Consider the following 19626-nt stretch of genomic DNA (forward strand, 5'->3'; position numbering starts at 1 on the left):
CTACAGTCTGGTCATTTCTCTATGGGACCAGACTGTAAATGATATCCTTATAAACGGCGCGCTCTGACGTCAGAACGAGTGTTTATAACAGGGATCCCCGGCCTCTGAATTTGACGCTGCGTGTCTGAATTTGACACTGCCAGGTTCAAATTGAACGCCGTCGCGCCCAAGTTGGATGTCAATGCGCCCAAATTGGACGTTGGCGACCAGAATTGTACGCCGACCCCCCCTCCCGAAATTTCACACAAAATGTACATTATAATGCATAATGTACCCCCTACTGAAATTTATTAGAAGTCACCTTGGAGTTATGTGACCTGTTTAAAAGCACCCGACCTTCGGCCTCGTGCTTTTATATGGTCACATAACTCCTCAGTGACATAATATCTTTATAAATTACAGTAGGAGGTACATGATCCACTACATAATACACAAGAGCTATAAATATCCTGTAAATTATACCCTTATAAACAGTGCTTGGTGATGTCATTGGTTAAAATTGTAGCTTAGTCACATGACTCACTGAAACTTGTGTATTATAATAAATAAAGTACCCCCTGTTGCAAAATATGAGAATATTAGAAGTCACCTCAGAGTTCCATGACCTGTATAAAAACACTGACCTGTATAAAAACACCCTTCAGCCTCATGCTATTATTTTACACTATATTATTATTCAATATATTATTCAATATATTATTCACTATATTAAAAAAAATGAAAACATAAGTGAAAGCTTCTGTTAAATAGACAGTATGAGTCACAGTTGTTAGCTTATGGCTCTTGGAACCTATTTTCCTTGAAATTTTCAAGTTCAGTGCAAAAGCTAAGAATTAATACAACAGGGTGGAAATTCCCATAGGCGTGTCTCTGGTTTGTCATTCCTCAGATTAGATTTTTGCATGATTAGATTTCTGACCAAACAAACTCCACTTTTAGGACTGTGACATAGACCAACATTTAGCTGGAACCTGGAGATGGCTATTTGATTATGTAGTTGTGATTGTGTGTATTATTAATGTGCTTTATGTGAAATGATATAGACAGATACCAGAGTACAATACCAGGGATACTAAAACGTCTGTGTTTTTTCTTCTAAAACAGTAATTTGTACAACATAATGTTTTATGATAGTGCTGAGGAGAGTAGCAGATGACATACAATCATTTGCGTTAATGGGCAAGCTGGGGACCATAGATACCTCTTAAATGACCACATCAGGCCTGTGGGCCTCCAATTGAAAACTGAAACCTGCTGGGGTGCCTGTATGGGAAGCCTAGAACACTGCTGGTGTCAGGGTAGACTGGTATTTTACTGGCCTGGCCAGCGAAAAATAATGCTTGATACCAATGTTATTATTAGATATAAATAAAAAAAACTATTTCTTTTCAAAACAGGTGGCAATATTACCTCAGGGAAGCATGACATTGAAGATGTTAAGATAAGCACTTGGGGGCCCAGGAGTGAAAAGGCCCTAAAAGGCACTAACTAATAAAAATCGGCATTGTGGTTCAACCAGTGGCATAATTAGATGTTTCCTGGCCCCATAGCAAAATTACCTTAAGCCTGATATACATTTGAAATAAGATCATTTTACTGTGGGGCCAGGGAAATTCTAATGTTACACACAGACAACAAGAAAATGTTTTTCTGCTGGTTCCAAAATCCCAATTAAAAGGCATTAAAAACCTATTAGTCATAAACAGAGGTCTAAAGTCAAATAAAAGAAGTGCATGAACATGGCTTTGATGGGCAGTTTGTTAAAAAATCTTTTAATTAATTATTTCTGTATGTGTGTGTGCACATATATATAGATATAGAAAGAGCGCAGTTGGTGTTCGAAACGTCGTTTTTTTTTTCAATTAATCTTGATTTTCTTTTCCCAAGTATTCCCGTTGAGTGCTGTACTTTGTCACTTTATTTTCCTTAGCAAGTTGCTAAACAAGTTTAGGGTGTGCTCCTCCCTGTTTTATATATATATATATATATATATATATATATATATATATATATATATATATATACACACACAATATTTGTGTGTATATGTCTTTATTTGTATAATATACATGTGTACATATTTAATATATGGAGGCACATAAATAGTATTTCATTTTTCGTACAGAAAAAGGCAGTTGTATATTTTTGCTTGTATACACACATTCACAAAAGGAGCATGTATGAGTGCATATACATGTATTATTGTGTCCATGTGAAACTTTAGCTCTGGGGAGAGCTTGTATTTTTAAGAGGATGTCATTTCTATCAGAGGACACAATGACAAGCCTGGAGTGCCAGAACTGTGATCTGCAGAAAGAAGAGATAACCACCCCACTCCAATAGCCCTGTTGTTCTGCTGTTACTTGATCAGCGTGCGAACTTCCCTTAAGTATAGTGCCAGCACTGGGGCCCCAAAATTGCCAAACCTATAGCAAAACTATTTGGTTCCAGACCACATTTCTAGAAGTGGGATCTACCTAAGTAATTATGTAGAGGGTAATTTTAGGCATAGTGCAGAACACAAACATGCTGTGATTCATTACACAATCCTTGTGTAAGATCCAGACTGAACAGCTAACTTTAGGGATTTCCTGCAGGGTGTGCAAGCTGAAACCAAAGAGTGGAGGTTATATTCAGCTACAATATGCGTTAGGTACTGCCCACTAGGGGATGTAGTAGGGGTGGAGTAGAGGCAGTGGTTGTCCTGTGCCATGTTGTGTAATCATTGTTTAGAATATTTTCTATATGTGTTGGATAGTCAAAGCCCTAGCCCTTAAATCATTCTTGAACTGCCATCTTTCTCCACCTAAATGATAAAATAGCTGCTGAATACAAGATATGTGCACTAGGTCACCATGTTAAAGAACATTTTTATATGGCTACATAATGTAGAAATGGCTGACACCTGTTATGTGCATGGACTGGCTCCATTGGTTAAAGTTATTGTTTGATTAAAAGTAAAGATTGTCACACAGTATTACTATGGACCATTATATATAAGTATGTGGCACCTGTAGCGTTAAAATTGTGTTGTCTTGTATGGTGATTGCTTGTTTACAACTGACACATGGTATATATAGATGTTAGTGTGAACAGCTTTGCTGCTAGTGCAACATTGTTCCCTTGTTCTATAACTTGCTCCCAAGTAATATTGTCAAGTATAATTGTAATGATTCCTATCGAATACCGCAACTGCCCTTTTACAGCATTTTCCAGTTTGATATTCTGTATGACAATTTGGGAAGTGCTTTCATTTAATTCATCCTGGTGGCAGTCTCTATAATGGAAATAACCTCAGACTGGCCACCTTTAGAGGAAAGAGAGAATCAGTGGCACCAACACAAAACCAGTAGGAACTTAGTATGTCTTGTATGCGGGGCACCTGTTTATCTAGAAAAGGCAGCCATAAGGAAACCTATGCAAAGTGCACTCTGTGAGGGTATATCTTTTATTATTGGTCATGATGCTATACAACTCTAAATAACTCTTTAGCAGGAACATAGAAAAATCTCAATCTAAAACACTCTGCCTGATGGCACTGCCCTAGTAAATAAATAATGAACAAACATGGCTATGGACACATATAATATATATAGAGTTGTTGTGAGTGTATGGAGGGGTCAGTGTGTCTATGTATGGAGGATGCTGGGTTTCTTGATGGAAGTTGCTCTTTTTTCAACCCGATCTAACTATGTAACTATATGCAATATATAATTTCGCATTTTGATGCCTCTGATTGATTCCACGATTTAATAAGAACAAAGGTTGCAGGGCTTGTCAGTAAATGCTTCTGTAGCTGTGCTGTGAATTCTGGGAGCTGTAGATCTGCAGCTGAGCAGCCATTGGTTGAAAGCGTCTTCTGAATCAGGCAGCCATAGAATGGATGGGTAGAATTTAAACGTGCCTGTGATGGAAGTTCTCTTTCCACACGCTTTCTTGCTTGTGCAAATACAAGTGTCGTGCAAAGTCCCACAGAGAGAAACAGATGGCCAGTTGTGCAAATCCCTTCTTGATTTTTCTGTAAATGTCCGTAACTCTTTCCATAATCTGCCGCTGCTGCAAAGAAAAAAAACAAATTCAGCATCTGTCCAAGCCATGTCTGGAGACATTGACAGCAGGCACTGCAAAGCAAATTGCCCAGATCAGCTGAAGTACAGATTTTCTTACTGAGTTTTTAAACATGTCAGAAGTATGAGAGTGTGCCTATCTGACTGGACCTAGATTACATATTGGGTGTGTCTGTCTCATTTGCACATCAGCAGCCACAGGGGTCATTGTATTGGCAATACCTGACAGGATCATTCCGTCTGCTGACAACCCAGAATCCCCCTAAATTCTAAGACAAGACAGTGCTGAATACAGTATTTATAACATATGTTTATGTGTATGTTTTGCTATATGTCATTTGCTGAGTACAACAATGGTTCTATAATGAGAAATGCTTTGTTTAGTGGCTACTTATTAAGCAAATATTTAACCATCATGGGCATATTTTTGGCCAATGGGGTTGACAGTTTAATATATTATTCTACCTCTGCAGAAGAAACAGCATAGAAACTCCCATACATGTTAATTATCATCATCATCATCATCATTTATTCATATAGCGCTGTCAAGATACGCAGTGCTTAATTAATACAAATATGCAAACAAACAATATTCGTAGTAAAGAATAACACTATTGTACTGAAGAAGACACATAGAAACATATAGTGAAAGTAAATCACACAAATAAGTGGTACTTTCCCTTTATGGCAGTGGAAGAGGATGTAAAACCATAATACTGATTTCAGTTTTGCTGTAAAAAGAATTGCAAGTTACGGCATAGGCATCAGCTTTCATTGGCCACAGACCATAAAGAGTTAACATCATGTTCTCTTACGGCAAACTAAATGGAAGTGGGACACACATTCCTCTCCTCATGCTTACCAAAGTAATGGCAGAGGGGCCATTCCGGGTCTGTGGGACTCAGTAAAGCATTAATTAAGCCTACAAAATCCCTAGAAATGGATGGATGGAGTATAATCAGGCCCCCACAACAGGCTATAGTGAAGGACCAAGCGGACAGCCCAGAGAATAGGAGCTCCTGTTAAGAGGAAGTCATGCATATAATTAGCTATATTTAACATAACCATTTTAATGATCACTTATTAAAAGTGCATTTATTTCAAGTGCTTATCTCTACAATTTGCCCAAATCAATTTTATATGTTAAAGAAAGGGCTCATGATGCCAGCTAAACAGGTTGCCTGCCTTGCCCTGGGCCACAGGAGGGATTAGGTGTCTCTCTTATCTGCCTTAGGGGATGTTAGATCTTTACCATGTCAGTGTCATATCAATGAATCATTAATGAAGCAAGTTGTTAGGATTCCAGGAGTAATCAAGAGACAAGGCTAAAAGGGAATGATTCTCAGAGAGGTTCATACTGAGGGACTGTCCCTAGTGGGGTCTGGGCTAGAGGCAGAATACCCCATGTCGAGCCCCAAAACCAACCTGCTGCTCTCACACTGATCCTGAACTGTTATCATCAACTTCCAGCAGACCCTGACCAATGAAGACTACAGTTGCTACTGTAGTAAAGCAGCTAGACTCTTGCTTGTCAGACAGATGTTCAGGAGTATATTTGTATCTATATAGAAACATTTAATCAACTTCCCAAACAGACATATGTGACAGGGACATTGTAACAGTATCAGACAAAAGCCACCCTTTTGAAAAAGCCATTCGTTATTAGCTGGCACAATCCAATGTCCAAGGCAAAAACTTAGAGACTTTAAAAGGACATAATACCTGCCAATGCTAGATTTGAGGGGAAAAGGCCCAAACATATGCAAACATACATCATTATAGCACTATAGCTGGCCACGAGGGGTACAATATGCTTCCCCTTCAAATCAACTACATAGAATTGCCAGAAACCCATATTTAACTAACTGCCAGTGTTTACACAACACTGAGCAAGTGAAGTGCAATGGAGATGAAACCCAGAGGGTACAAACTGGTTCTTTTCAAGTGCATATTCCTATGCATAAGTTAAATTAAAAAGAAGATATTCTGCGAATAAATAAGATAAATGCTTGCTAGACAGTGAATAAGCTATAGGATACTGCCTCCCTATGGGCCCTGAGTGTGAGATGGATAGCCCAGGGAAAGTGGGCCACACCAGATGCTTAGGAGAGGCACAGAACAAAGGGTCTGCTGATGCAAAGGGCTCTTATTTGGGAGCACAGCCTGCACCAGGGCTCCAGCCAGATGCACCCTAATAAGTGGTTCTGCCCATTCTGCTCTGCTGAAAATGTGTACATTGCTTTACAGCAAGTTTTTACTAGTATTTTGGATTCCAAAGGTTTTCCTTGGATGTAGGACTGTCTGGAGTTATGTTTTTACCAGGGATGCTAATTTTGCAGACCTCGAGCAGTGTTTGACTACATTTCCCAGCATCCCTTAAGAGCCTTCTGGGATATTAGTAAACTTACAAAAAAATCTGTAATGATATTGGTGTATAGGTCTAGGTAGAATCAAACTCAATTATTATGCGTACAAGAGGAGGGGGTATGCAGATGCTAGACCTGTGCTTGGGTGGGTGACTCTAGAGAGGCCAAATCTTGTTTTGTGAGCAGATCTCCTTTTTTATATGCACAAGTATTCCCCCTACCCTGGGGACATTATTCAGAGCCTGGTTCAAACAGGTTAAAGAGTAATGTCCATTAGAATTCTGATGGTAGATTTGCCACCCCACCGCTGCAATTTCCTATAGCTTTTGTTCACCTACAACTCATAGCACCTATCTGCAAGCAAGGTTTAGGAGGAGTGGTAGCTGAACCACAGCTGGAGAGCCACAGGTTGGATATCCCAGTTATAAGCCCCCGAGGCTTCCCTCCAACAACTTCCCTATGCCCTTAAAGAGGTTGTTCACCTTTGAGATAACATTTAGTATGATGTAGAGCAGTGATCCCCAACCAGTAGCTTGTGAGCAACATGTTGCTCTCCAAGCTCTTGGATGTTGCTCTCAGTGTCCTCAAAGCAAGTGATTCTTTTTGAATTCCAGGCTTGGAAGCAAGTTTTAATTCCATAAAAAAACTAGGTATAGTGCCCTGTAGGCTGCTAGTCACATAGGGGCTACCAGCCAGCCACATACGGGCTACCATATAACCAATCACAACCCTTATTTGGCACCCCAAGGGACTTTTTCATCCTTGTGTTGCTCCCCGACTCTTTTTACATTTGAATGTGGCTCACAGGTAAAAATGGTTGGGGACAGAGGGGGCGGAGCTTGACAGCTCACAAGATGGACGCAGATTAAGTGCGCTCCGACTAACCGAGACCATCTCCTGCTAGTTACAACAGGCACATTAGCATTGGGGTGAATAAAACCCATGGGGGTGCGACGCTGATGCATGGGACAGAAGAAGAACCCGAAAAAGGAGACCAAAAAGGTTACTGCATACTTTGCACAGCGCTCCCGTTCTCCTCCCCGGGACTCACCCCCCGCCATCTTGGAACAGCAGTCGCGAGAGCCTTCGCCTACGCAGCCGGCCATGTCATCTTCGGGGATTGATGCGGCTCCCGCTTCGGCGCAGCAAATAAAAGAAATGCTGACAGAGCTGAGGACAACCCTCCAGGGGGACCTAAAGCAACTGGCGACTGATCTCAGGCGGGAAATCCACGATATCGGCGAACGCATGGCCCACATTGAGGAAAAGTTGGGTGAGTTTGCGGAGGCCCATAACGACCTCGTGGAATCCTGCACGAAAGTACAAACTGAAGCAGACGCACTTCGCGAAAAGGTAAATGACCTAGAAGACAGATCGCGCAGAAACAACTTGCGCTTGAGAGGGGTACCGGAGGCAGTCCAGGCCCCTGACCTAGAGACTTACCTTTCTGGCCTACTCAAGGCGATATTGCCCGATGCGCACGCTTTGGAACTATCTATAGACCGCATTCATAGAATTCCTAAGCCCAGGGCGGCACCAGAGAAGGCTCCCAGAGATGTAATTGTGCGGCTCCTGTTCTTCCAAACCAAGGACAAATTATTGGCCTCTGCCAGACAGAAAGAGAATTGGCCGCCAATTTATCAACAGCTTGAAATCTACTCTGATCTTTCCAGAGCCACGCTTATGAAACGCAAAGCTTTCCAGGAGATTACGCTTTTACTCCGCCAGCACAGTATCCCATACCGCTGGGGTTATCCGGTGAAGCTTGTCATTCTCCGCAATGGGACACCAACTACACTTTCATCTCTTGATGAGGCTAAGAAGGCGCTGGCTAGATGGAACATCCCTATCCCACCTGCGGAACAACGCCGCACCAGAAGAGATTCGCCTCACCCCACACCCAGCAAAGTCTCTAAAATGTGGAACACTGTTCCTAATGGCTGATACACGTTTGCAACGCAGTCCTGTCAAGTCGTTGATGTTATTTGGTACAGCGACCCTGATATGGGTTCTTCATGGGAGAACTCTTGGTTATAACGCCCTGTTCTTCATTTTCCGTTAGCCACCCCCCTTGACTCCAACGGCGAAGATCGAGGAGTCATTTCCTGTGGTCCCTCCTATGGATACCACCTACAACCAACAACTGTTCGACAAAGGTTTTTTCTATTGTCATTGTTCTTTGATGTTTCAGTCTAGTTTAGTTTGTTTTTTTCAGCTATCATTCATGTCTTATCACAATGTGTTTGTAACCTGTACTTATTCCTTGGGTCATAGGCGACTACCTCGACACTCACAATGGTACGCTTTTACTCTTTAAATGCCAGAGGATTGAACTCCCCTCACAAACGTAATCAGGCACTACACGATGCCTTCCGTGTGAAAGCTGATGTATTGTTTTATCAAGAAACGCATTTTTGCAAACTCAAACCACCGTCTTTTCTAAATAAGAAATTCCCTCATAGCTTTCATGCTTACTCACCTACTAAAACCAAGGGAGTTTCTATCCTCATCAGCGCTAAAGTGCCATCACAAGTGTCTAAGGTGGTCGCCGACCCCTCGGGCCGTTATTTGCTATTACAATGTACACTGGGTAACACGGATTTCACCTTAATTAACATATATGCCCCGAATGATCACCAAAACCAATTCTTATCCACTACTCTAACGAAATTGGCACGCCACAAAAAGGGCAGGTGTATAGTAGCTGGTGATTTCAATGCGACCCCAGACCCCACCATGGATGTTCTTAGACCAGCCACACTTTCGACTCCCCTGTCTTCTGATGCCCAGGCGAGGAGGTTTAGGGAAACCCTGCATTATCATGCCCTTATTGATGTTTGGAGAGCAAAGAATCCACGAGACAGGGAATTTACCTACTTTTCCCCTAGGCATACCACTCATACCCGAATAGATCTTATACTAGCGGATCCCCAAACCACAGCACAAATTTCCAAATCATGGATAGGCCTCAGAACCTGGTCTGATCATGCCCCCGTGTGTGTGGAGCTCTGGCCATCCGGTAATAAACGATGCATGAGTTCCTGGAGGCTTAACGAGTCCCTGCTGCATAAGGCGGAATTTAAACAAAAATAGAGGATAAAATTAAACAATACTTCCAGGACAACACAAGCCCCGATATGGACCCCCAAAACCTCTGGCTGGCACATAAAGCCGTCATTCGAGGTGAATTGATCTCCTTAGCCAAAGCCTGTAAAACCCAGGGAACTAACCAACAACTCCACTTGGAGCAGCAGCTCCAGCAGTTGGAATGTCAATTTCTGACTCAGCCTACCCCCGACGTCCAACAACAACTGTCCGAGACCAGAACTAAGCTTAATGATCTCTCTTTCGCCAAAACACAACATAGATTGAAGTTACTGAAACGGTACTACTACACTACAGGAAATAAGGCCAACAAACTTCTAGTCTCACAATTAAAGCATAGACAAGCCAAGACACGGATAGCCTCTATTACGACCCCCCAGGCCAAATTAACTGACCCTAAGAATATAGCAGACCAATTTGCCTCATATTATTCTAAACTTTATAATTTGCAACAAGACCCCTCCGAACCCCGGCCCACACAAGAGACTATCCGCCAGTTTCTCGCAGACATCCGACTTCCACGTCCCACTCCCCTGCAATTGGAATCCCTGAACCAAGCTATTACCCAAGAGGAGGTTGAACAGACCATTTTAGACCTTAAGGCTGCTAAGTCCCCGGGGGAAGATGGCTACTCCAACATATATTATAAGCAATTCAGGCAGGTTTTGATACCCCACTTAACCAAGTTGTTCAATAATATCAAAGACACTGGCTATATTAAGCCCGAATTTCTTTTGGCACACATAGTGACAATCCCGAAGCCAGGCAAGTCCCCCGATTTATGTCAAAACTATCGCCCTATTGCACTATTGAACACCGACTTGAAACTCTATGCCAAGATTCTAGCGTCCCGACTCGCTAATGTCCTTCCAACCCTAATTGATAACGATCAGGTGGGTTTTATTCTGGGGAGGCAGGGCTCAGACAGCACGAGACGTTTTCACAACTTGCTACACATAGCTAAACAAACCAAACAACCCACAGTCCTTCTTTCTTTAGATGCCGAGAAGGCGTTCGACCGGGTCCACTGGTTGTATATGAGGGAGACTTTGAGCCAATTTGCTTTAAGTCCGGAATTCATCCAGGCAATACAACCCCTCTATTCTACTCCATCTGCCAAGGTTAACATTTCAGGGACCCTCTCGGACGCCTTCCATATCACTAATGGCACACGTCAGGGGTGTCCGCTTTCACCTCTCATATTTGCCCTTATGGTTGAACCACTGGCACATATGATTAGATCTAACCCTAATATCAATGGTCTAGCCACCCAGGCAGGGGTTCAGAAAATCGGACTCTTTGCTGATGATATTTTATTGGCATTGACCAACCCTACAGTTACCATACCAAATGTCTTGCAATGCCTTCAACGATTCCAGCAGGTTTCCTGGTACAAAATAAATACCTCTAAGACACAGGCACTACCCATAAACATCCCGCAACCAGCCCTGGATGCTCTCACACACTCCTTTAACTTTGAATGGCGTGATTCATATGTTACCTATTTAGGGGTTAAGTTGCCGAAAAACCCGGATGCTATCTATAGACTGAATTACCAGCCTTTGTTGCATAAGGTGATCCATGACTGTGCCAAGTGGCGCAATGAACATATTTCATGGTTGGGCCGTATAGTGGCAACCAAAATGGATATTCTTCCTCAAGTTTTATATCTGTTCAGAACTTTACAAATCTCTCTGCCCCCCACTTACCTCCAAGCCTTGCAACGCTCAATTAATAAGTTTATTTGGCAGGGTAAGCAACCCAGGATCAAATTCCAAATCACCCAATACTCTAGGACCTCTGGAGGTCTTGGTGTTCCTAATATTAAGGCCTACCACACCGCTACGATACTGGAATCGGCCATCCGAATGCATGCCCCTTTCGGGCACAGAAAATGGGTGGATCTCGAACTTGGTTATGCCGCCAACCGTCAACTTACGCAGTACTTCTGGCTAAACAAACCTTCCCGGCCCTCCACTACCCTACTCCTGCCTACCACCAGGTTCACTTTGCAAACGTGGCACCGGCTGGCTTCCAAGCTTAACTTTGGGTCTTTTCCCTCTCCGCTGTTCCCAATCTCAGCTCTCCCTGCAGTTATTCCGCAGATCCGGACTACGTCTTGGGTTGAAGCAGGCATCGTACATCTTCAGGACCTTTATTTTGTGAACTCCTTGGAGACGTTTCAGAGACTTTCTGAGAGATACTCTCTGCACCCTCGAGACAACTACACTTACCTTCAGATCACTCACTGGCTCCTTTCCTTATCCAGGGATTATAAAACTAGTAGACTCAAAACTAATATGGAATATCTCTGCCAGAAGGCATGGAATGGGAGACGACTTATCTCAATGTGTTATAAACAAGTGTTGGCCCAAGACCTGGACAGTAAGTTGCCATATATGATTAAATGGGAGCAGGATCTTCAGAAAACTTATACTATACAGCAATGGTGGAATGTACTCGCTGCCCCCCAAGGTGCAACTAAATGTACCAATCATAGAGAGGCCCACATCAAGCTGGTTTATAGGTGGCATCTATCCCCGGTTAAGCTGGCTAGAATTATACCTACTTACCCCAAGCATTGCTGGAGAGGGTGCGGGCAGGAGGGAACTTTGCTCCACATGTGGTGGGACTGCCGCATAATCTCCACCTTTTGGCGACGTATCTTTCAGGTGATTTCTCAACTACTCCAACAACAACTCCCTATGGCTCCTGAAGTGGCCCTGCTGCAAATTTATCCTATACGCATTGCCAAAACCACTAAAAAGTGCTGTTTCATGTTTTCAATACCGCTACCACCCTCATAGCTAAATACTGGAAGACTGCTACAACACCGACTCTACAGGAATGCTTGAATCAAATCAACATCAGGGGTAGCATGGAAAGGGGAGCGGCAGAGAGAGATAATTCTTTGGAGTCGCATTATGATATTTGGGGGGAATGGTACACATTCATGGACACCTATAACCAACCTTGATAGCATCTCGAGTTTTTTGCTAACACATTGTGTATTTCTCTTTCTTTTCCTTTCTCATTTATTTTCTGTACTTGTACTGATAGCTGATTTGTTTATCTATTTGTGGTTGATTTTATCTGCAATTGTATTATTCATATTGTGATGTCACCTGCGTGTGAGAAAACACATCACTATGCTGTCATAAATGTCATTGCATGACCATTTCTCTTTTCAAATATTGCAAATAAAACTGAAGTTTAAAAAAAAAATGGTTGGGGACACCTGATGTAGAGGGTGATATTCTGAGACAATTTGTAATTGGTTTTCATTTTTTATTATTTAAGGTTTTTGAGTTATTTAACTTTTTATTTAACAGCTCTTCAATTTGCATTTTAAGCATTCTGGCAGCCAGGGACCAAATTACCCTAGCAACCATGCACCGATGTGAAAAAGAGACTGGAATATGAATAGGAGAGGACTGGATAGAAAGATGAGGAATAAAAAGTAACAATAACAATACGTGTGTAGCCATACAGAGCATTTGTTTTATAGAAGGGGTCAGCGACGCCCATTTGAAAGCTGCAAAGAGTCAGAAGAAAAAGGCAAAGAACTATAAAACTATAAAAAATATATAATATAGACTAATTGAAGAGTTGCTTAGAATTGGCCATTCTATAACATACTAAAAGTTACCTTAAAGATAAACCACCCCTTTAAGTACATATTTACAGTACATAGTCATTCAGCTACTTGTGTGGGGTATGTTTGTGCCTTCTGATAGGAGAGGAAGAAATGATACCCGGGTTTTTGTTTCCCCTTCTTTTCGTAAAGTCTCTTGTGGGGACATTTCTCTTCTTTGTGTGTTGAATATGCCTCCCACCTTGCTCGGCATTGACACAATTACTCTCCCCTTAGTACGGGAATTGCCATTGTCTGTGCAATTTACAGGTGCCGATGTTCTCACAATTATGGGACAGGCAAAGTTACATGGGGGGACGATGAATGTCTTATAAAAAAAAAGCCGAGGATATAATTTTGTATGATTAGGGTTGGCAGTTTTTTGCGTTCCTAGTTACACTAGCCGTATAAATAAAGATAATCTTCTGCTCTAAAGTCAACAGAGTGCCAGCTCTTGGGGTTAGGGTCTTAGCAGGACCTGTGCGCGATCGGTCTTCGTTATTCCAACTGCCCGAGGTACGTTACTGGAAAAATATACATTTCTTTTTCGTTTTGTTCAAGGATAAATGATGTGATTTATAAATGTATATCATGCGTTCGCTACTTTAATTATTATGTGCATCATGAGCCCTTTATGTCCGGTTGAAGATGTTTTTTTAGTGGCCCAAATCAGTTCGATTCCAAGAAAACGGTAGCCCTTGCCATTGGCATCTAACATTACAATAGACTGTAAGCTTTTCGGGGCAGAGATGGACATGCTATCCAACGAAAAAACTGCCCGTGGATATATAAGTAAGGAGTTTGTGAGAGAGTTAGTGAAGTTATTTGTGCACGTTGGTTCTCACTCCCCCGCCGCCCCCCTTTCCCCTTCTCCCAGGATCCGATGCAGCAGGACGAGGAATGTTATACATCATCCCAGTCCCCCGCTGCTGGCCCTGCTTAGTGCATCAAAGCTGCCATTGTTTCCCGCTTGGGGTGAAGCAGCAGGGCCAGGAGAGGGGAATGTTCCCATTCAGGGCGCCCCCCTGTCACCCCTCTCACTGACTCACACACAGGTAGCAACTCTCTGGCCTGGGACACAAACACAAAGTAATAATACATCATATACACATATATAGACATATATAATAATTTATCATAGTTCTTGCATCAGCCCTTTTCAAAATATAATAGGTGTATATATTTTAATTGTATTCACACACAGATGGTAGATGATAGAGAGAGAGATAGATGATGATAGATAGAGAGATAGAGAGAGAGCGAGAGAGAGACATAGATATATGACAGATACAGATGAAAGACAGAGTAGAACCCCCATTTTACTTTTTTCAGGGGACCAGAAAAAAATGGTTTAATAAAATATATAATAAAAAGTATGATAAAATCCAGGGAAATGTAAAATCAGGGAAATGTATTATATTATTATTATGTATTATATATAGGTGGTACCAAAAAAAACAACAATGTAAAATGAGGGGAAACTTAAAATCAGGGGATTTAAAATGGGGGTTCTACTGTAGATAGAGGTAATTGTTAGTGGTGTTTAGTGAAACTGCCTCTGTGTATCTCAGATTCTATATGTTTTTCTTGCAGCACCTGCACAAACCAAAGGGTTACACCATGGTTCTAGAGCAGCGATTCCTTCCAGAAGAGCCACTGTATATATATATAGAGTGACACAAGGCTGCTGTTGCCTTATCGTTGGGTTTGGCTTTAGGCCCCGTTTGCTTTGGGAATGGCTATTCAGGCAGTTGCTAAGCACCGAGGACAAGCCAACTCTACAGAATCCCACACTGTGTAAACTGGCAGGGGGGAGACGTTGGGACTGGCATGAGAGCAACTATCCCAGGAACCTTTCCTATCTGAAAGTTCATATCCAGGCAGCATCTCCAGAAATCCACCCAATTAGATGGTCATTGTTCTTTCTAAGTAGCGCCAAACGCACAAAGAAAAGACCTGCCCCTGTAGGGACACCGCCACGCTAGCGCCTGACTTATTAAATAATAAACCTACTGTCAATTGCGTTATTGTTCCAAAAAGGGTCCAATTATCAGTTGCTACGTGGCTACAAAGATCATATTAAGGAGAATTAGTCAGAGATATTGCTCAGGGGCCCAGGGACTAATCGTGTAGAGACCTAAAGAAGGGCTAGATTTATGGCTACCAAAATAACCCCAACGCAAAGAGTGAACCAGACACATTCGATCAATTCGCTTTTTATAGAACCATTTTGAGGAGCGAAGTCATTTTACCAGCCTCATACCAGGGGGTGGGGGATAATATCAAATATAGTAGAACCCCCAAATTACATCCCCTGATTTTAAGTTTTCACTCATTTTACATTGTTGTTTTTTTGGTCCTACCTATATATTATGCACAATATATTTCCCTGATACATTTTCCTGGATTTTATACAATTTTTCCTGATCCCCTGAAAAACGTAAAATGGGGGTTCTACTATACCTACATTTATATGTGAGGGTAACTACAGAGGAAGCAGGGGGTAGGGTCTCCATGAGGTCCTAATTAATGAGCAATTTTAATATATAAGGGTAAAACAGGACAATATTTGTATATGATGGGGGCCCTAAATTCAATTTGCTGTAGGGACCAGTAATATCAAGTTACACCACTTTATCTAGGCAGAATACAAAGAAACAACGTTACGGCAGTTATAGTCTATCCCTTATCAGCTACATACTAGGGCACCTTGGCAAATTCACCCCATGTAGAGTCTTCTACCTATGGCGTAACCTACAATACGGTCTTCTGAGCAGGGGAAAGGAATTGGGAAGTGACTGGCAGACACGTGATGATGATGATGATGAGCCAGTAGTACTGGGCTCCTAGCACCGCATCCCCAACGCCTGTGGTGAGGACAGAAATTAAATCAGTCACTGAAAATATGTCACCAGATATTTAGCCATAAGAATTTATGGGAGGTATAGACCAGACTGGGGAATGGTACTCCCAATTGAATAAAAGACATTATACAGTTTATGTGCGAGCAAACAATTGGTTGGGCACTAGCAGTTCTGCACCAGAGCCTGATGCCACTTGTCCCCAGATAAGACTTTTCCGCTTACATGGCTTTTTATAAGCAGACAAGAAGCAATTTCCCAGCGCAATGCTCCAGCACCTCTAACCACACAGAGCCCCAAGCTGCTCAGAACAGGCCGGCAAAGAAGCCTGGGAATTGCTCCCTGGCAGCAAGAAAACTCTATCATCCATTTAATGTGAAGGAGCTGATGTGTATAGTAAGGCAAGGAAGTGTAGAGTAAAGTGCTGCAGCTGCAGCAGGAGAGTATGTATAGTAAGGCAAGGAAGTGTAGAGTAAAGTGCTGCAGCTGCAGCAGGAGAGTATGTATAGTAAGGCAAGGAAGTGTAGAGTAAAGTGCTGCAGCTGCAGGAGAGTATGTATAGTAAGGCAAGGAAGTGTAGAGTAAAGTGCTGCAGTTGCAGGAGAGTATGTATAGTAAGGCAAGAGGTAAGGGGAATGTAAGTGCTGGAGAGTGAGCAATTTGGATCAGGGCAAAAGGGATATCTGTACATACATATAAGGCTGTAGAGCTGCAGATTGGTTTGTAGATCCAGGATAAAGCATTAGATTATTGTCGTCAAAATTCTGACTATAGGCATATTCCCCATATACAAAATGGTTATGGATCCACCATAACCAACCTGCCTCCCACTTTCTTATTTAAAGCCAGCGATGGTGTTTTTGCCACAAATCAAAAAGTCAGATGAGCTCCCAAAAATGACCCAGTGGGAGGGGGTTGGAGTAAGTCAATCGCACCTTGTTCTATGCCACTTGTAAAGAAATCTATTCTTTAATAAGCTGCTCTTACTGGAAAGACTTTGTGCTTTCATGGGCAGAATGGCAGCCTCTGGGTCTGTCATACAAGTGACAAACGTTCATTAAAGGAGTCTCGCTGCTGGGACTGTATAGCCACTTTGTGAGCTGAGAACTGTGGGGGGGGGAAGAGAAAACTCTGAAAGTGCGAGGTGATGCCATGCTGGCTGGCAGTGTGTGGTCTTTTGTGCAGAATGTGCTTTTTTAGCTGAACACTCTCCCCCTCTTCTTCATCTCCCATCCCCCCAGCTCACTGCACCTGCACTGGATCCCCAGCTACTGGGAGTTTCTGTTCAGCTAGAAGACATCTCTGACAGGACTCAATTCATCCCATTTCTTCCTGCCTTTCAGCCAGCACAAAAACCGGACTATTGCTCCTCACAGAGGGTTCCAGGAGTCCCAAAATGACATATATTTGCAGATCATTTGGGATATCATTAGAAAGAGTGCAGGCTCTCTACCCATGTCCTGCCTTTCATAGGTTAAGTCATCGGCCAATTAAAACCATCATTTGAAAGATTGCATTCTGATAGATTTATGAATTTATGTCAGATCACAAAAAAAAAAAAAAATCAGCCGGTAAAAGGCAAAAGAGCATGGAAACTAATGACTATTTGTTAAAATCTCTAGATTTTTGGTATGCTTTCGTTACCGGTTGTTTCCTTCATAATAATGAGGCTGATTCAACTGTTTTACCTTGATGGGACCTAAATATCCCCAAGCCGACTTATTCCCTCTACAAACGAGTTTATGGCAATTAAATAGAACTGCAACAAGGGAATTGTTTTCTGCACAAGCAGTTACCTTATTGCAATCACCAATTTTGCTTATGATTAACCGGTATATAATAAATATAATAACGTTCCCTTTGCGATTTCACTTGACAAGATTCCTTGATTAGTCGTTATTAAAAGGCAAATTAGGAGTAAACAATGAACCTAGTAGCTGCATTTGTTACATCTCAACAGCATGAGAATATACAGCCCTGTTAAATAGATATTATTATAATACACAAGAGCTATGAATATCCTGTAAATTATATTCTTATAAACGGAGACTAGTGATGTCATCAGTTATAAACGGTGAGCAGTGATGTCATTTTTGTCACATGACACACTAAAACTTGTGTATTATAATAAATAAGGTACCCCTTGTTGGAAAATATGAAGTAAGATATTAGAAGTAAGCTCTGAGTTCCATGACCTGTATAAAGGCAATCGGCCTTTTTTATATGGTCATGGAACTCCTCGGTGACTTATAATATCCTTATATTTTACAATAGGGGTACAATATTCACTATATACATACACATTATAACACTATATGTAGATATTATTACACACACGCAGTAAACAGATCACTGCAATAAATACACTTTCATCTCCAGGGCAGTAGCTGCTAATTAATTTGTGACAAGGGGTCTGCTTGTGCTATGCACTAAATAAGCAGGTTATAAAGAAGGTAAATTATATTTCTTCTGATTAAATTAGAAATTAAATTAAAAAAACACCAATTCGTGGTAAAACGTCTATGAACATGTTTCCAAAAAAAAAATGGTCCTCGTTTTAGATCTTGCCACATTTTCGTGTACTGTAAAATAAAGAAAGATCCCTAATAAGGTCTGATAACGTATTATAATACACAAAAGCCGTGAATATCTTGTAAATTATATCCTTATAAACGGTGAGTAGTGATGTCATCAGTTATAAACGGTGAGTAGTGATGTAATTTCTGTCACATGACTCACTAAAATTTGTGTATTATAATTAATAAAGTACCCCCAGTTGTAAAATATGAGGATATTAGAAGTTACCTCGGAGTTCCATGACCTGTATAAAAACACTCGGCCTTCGGCCTTGTGTTTTTATATGGTCATGAAACTCCTCGGTAACTTATAATATCCATATATTTTACAAGAGGGGGTACTTTATTCACTATATACACGTTTATGACGCTGTCTGTGGGACGCTTATTACAACGCTAACAGGTTGAATGACGTTATTTCACGTTCAGGATGTGACACAAAACTCAGTACATGAAAATATCACATTCAGAATTATTTAAAAATGTCACATTATCCCTTAAACACCCATGCTAAATTCCTAGGTGTGAAAATACGGATATATGAATATGTGTATGTATCTGTGTGCGTCAAGGCGCATTTGGGAGGCTGCAGAACGCAGGGGTTTATTCTATAGAAGCGTTGGCAGGCCGGGTGACGTCACAGTTGTTTTTAACACAAAGCAGGGGGATCAGTGTGGCTGCTGCAAGACTATGATAAGGGTCTCCTGGGGGATGCGCCGCTTCCTTTAATACTTCCATTATTTCTCTGTCTTCAACGAGTCTGCAATTTGTAGGAGCTTAAAGAGTCCCCATTCCTGCAGAATAGTCAATGACATACCTTGGAACCTTTTCTTAGATTGCAAAATGAAAATGGAATGTGACACAGGTGCCATACATGTGGTTAAACCTCACTTCAACATGACTTATTTAAGTACAGCCGAACCCTTATACTGTGTCCATTAATACCGTGGTTCTGCCTCTTGGTCAGTCTTGGCAGGGGATAAAGGGGCAAAAACGTGGGAATTAAGTATTGGGAAC

The 19626-nt window shown here is 41.7% G+C and overlaps 1 protein-coding gene across 8 annotated transcripts in view; it reads right to left on the bottom strand.

Moving 5' to 3' along the window:
- Positions 1-3429: 3429 nt before the first annotated feature.
- Positions 3430-19626, bottom strand: part of LOC108718087 (transcription factor Sox-2) — a 278551-nt gene continuing 262354 nt past the window's right edge. For 7 of the 8 annotated variants that reach the window (XR_005961612.1, XR_005961610.1, XR_005961613.1 and 4 more), the window contains one exon: positions 3430-4056. The gene's annotated coding sequence lies outside the window, so the exon portion shown is untranslated. The remainder of the gene's footprint in view (positions 4057-19626) is intronic. The other variant, XR_005961616.1, reaches the window with a different exon arrangement.

Source organism: Xenopus laevis, chromosome 5S (genome assembly GCF_017654675.1).
Source record: "Xenopus laevis strain J_2021 chromosome 5S, Xenopus_laevis_v10.1, whole genome shotgun sequence".
In the NCBI taxonomy this organism is placed as follows: Eukaryota; Metazoa; Chordata; class Amphibia; order Anura; family Pipidae; genus Xenopus; species Xenopus laevis.